Source organism: Thermobia domestica, chromosome 9 (assembly GCF_964235325.1).
Source record: "Thermobia domestica chromosome 9, izTheDome1.hap1.1, whole genome shotgun sequence".
Classification (NCBI taxonomy): domain Eukaryota; kingdom Metazoa; phylum Arthropoda; class Insecta; order Zygentoma; family Lepismatidae; genus Thermobia; species Thermobia domestica.
The window spans coordinates 110,368,159-110,370,048 of NC_137462.1; the positions used below are offsets into that span (position 1 = coordinate 110,368,159).

The following is a 1,890-nucleotide window of genomic DNA, read 5'->3' on the forward strand; positions in this document are numbered from 1 at the left end:
CTGGTCAAGGCTTTGTGTCTCGTTCAAACCACTTTTGAAATCGTAAAGGATCATTGCCCGAAAATGTTCCCTTTCGAGCTCCATTCTAGACAGCCGAATACTGCTCACATCAACAAACAAGTGAAGGCGATATGGCCACGCCGATAAGCGAGGCGAGTTGAAACTAGCTTCGCTTCTTCGCTCTGGATACCACTACCGAACGCGATTGGTGGAATTCAAATACTGTGCCACAACAATGCGTATCTCAAAACTTTCGTAGTGACCCTCGTACAACATAACTTCCACTTTAAAACAAAAATGACCTTATATAATTTTTATCCATAAATTGTAATCACACTTTATTGTTCTGCAAAGTTTTTTTTTTTTTTTTTTAAGATTATTGTGTAAACGCCCAGCATACTTAAATGAAAGTCTTCTCATGTTATCGCTGCCATAGAGGGTACTGGAAAAGTAGACAAGGAAGTCGGCTAGCTTATTCATAGTTACTGTTTAATAAAAAAGGAAAAAAATTCCCATGCCGGGAATCGAACCCGGGCCTCCTGGGTGAAAGCCAGGTATCCTAGCCACTAGACCACATGGGATGACAAGTAGCTGATAATGGTGAGTGGCACTTACGGAAAGTATGTTTTGCGCGTGCGTGTGTGTATGTGTATGTGTGTGTATGTGTGTGTGTGTGAGGGCGAGAGTATATGTTTGTGTATGTGCATCTTGAGATTTTTTTTTTTTTTTAAGTGAGAGAATGAAGAAAAGTGTATTATTCTATCCAACACGCACAAGAACTACATATCGCCACAAAGAACGAATAACTTAGTCCGCTTACATAAATATCACTATTGCTTCAATTTATTTGAATATGCGTTATTTTAATATTGCTATTTTTCCGATTAGTCGAAGTTATTTGAACAATGTAAACGTTATCAATTACTTGAGGTTTTTTGCTGTTATTAATTTCAATAGTTTAAGGCCATTCATATGTGGAATTATTCAACTATTAACATTCTGCCTAACAAATACTACTGCGTTACCTTAGTAATAGAGCACTTACCTATGTTGGGTGGAGTCTCTGGTTCGATCTAGCTCCCGGCAAATGGGCTTTGTGCTCGACAAACACTGGCGCGTGGTTTTCCTGGGTGTTTTCCTATTTTTTCCACTTTCTTCGTCCCACCAATGTCATTCATCTCATTATCATCTTCTCCAGTGTTGAATTCAGACTTCTGTACAAGCGGGAGCAATAAAAATTTAAGGGGGGGAAGCTCTGTTTTAGATTGCACTAGAGCAGCATAAAACTGTTTTCAACAAAACTTACGACTTGTTATTGTCTGGTCGATTGCAATAACCAACATATTTCCATTTTCACTTAAGTAACGTTGTAAAGCGTTTGTATGCGTCTGTATCTAATTTCTCAGTTGTTATTTAACTTGGACTTTGTACGAGAACTAGGTTTGTTAATTAGAACAATTTTGATTGGGCATAGGAAGAAACTAATTTTTCTTTTAAACAAAAGCAAAAATTTTTGCATTTAAGACTTTTATTTCCGACAAAATTAAACAGAAAAAAGCAAATATTTCAAGATATGTATGTAGATATAGGTGAGCTCATAGATATTTTAGGGGGGGCTCAGTCCCCTCTTGAACATGCCTGAATTCAACACTTATCTTCTCTACTTCCGTAAATCGTGGGACGTTGAACTCGGCAAAGGAATCCCATTTATTTAGCGGGCCGTCATCGTCGGAAAGGAGGTGGGGCTAAGAGGGCAGCTTAATTCTACATTCATTTCACCGCCGTTCATTTTCATATTCTCTCTCTGCCCTCCAGGGGCGGATCGAGGAACCTTTCTTATTTTATATATAAATAGAACCCATCCCAGAGTTTGGAGCTCTTAAAAGTAGC

At 38.4% G+C, this 1,890-nt stretch overlaps 1 non-coding gene across 1 annotated transcript; it reads right to left on the reverse strand.

The window, feature by feature from the left end:
- Positions 1-509: 509 nt before the first annotated feature.
- On the reverse strand, positions 510-581 carry TRNAE-UUC (transfer RNA glutamic acid (anticodon UUC)). Its single transcript has one exon. It is a non-coding gene; the product is annotated as a tRNA-Glu (tRNA).
- Between the last annotated feature and the right edge of the window lie 1,309 nt (positions 582-1,890).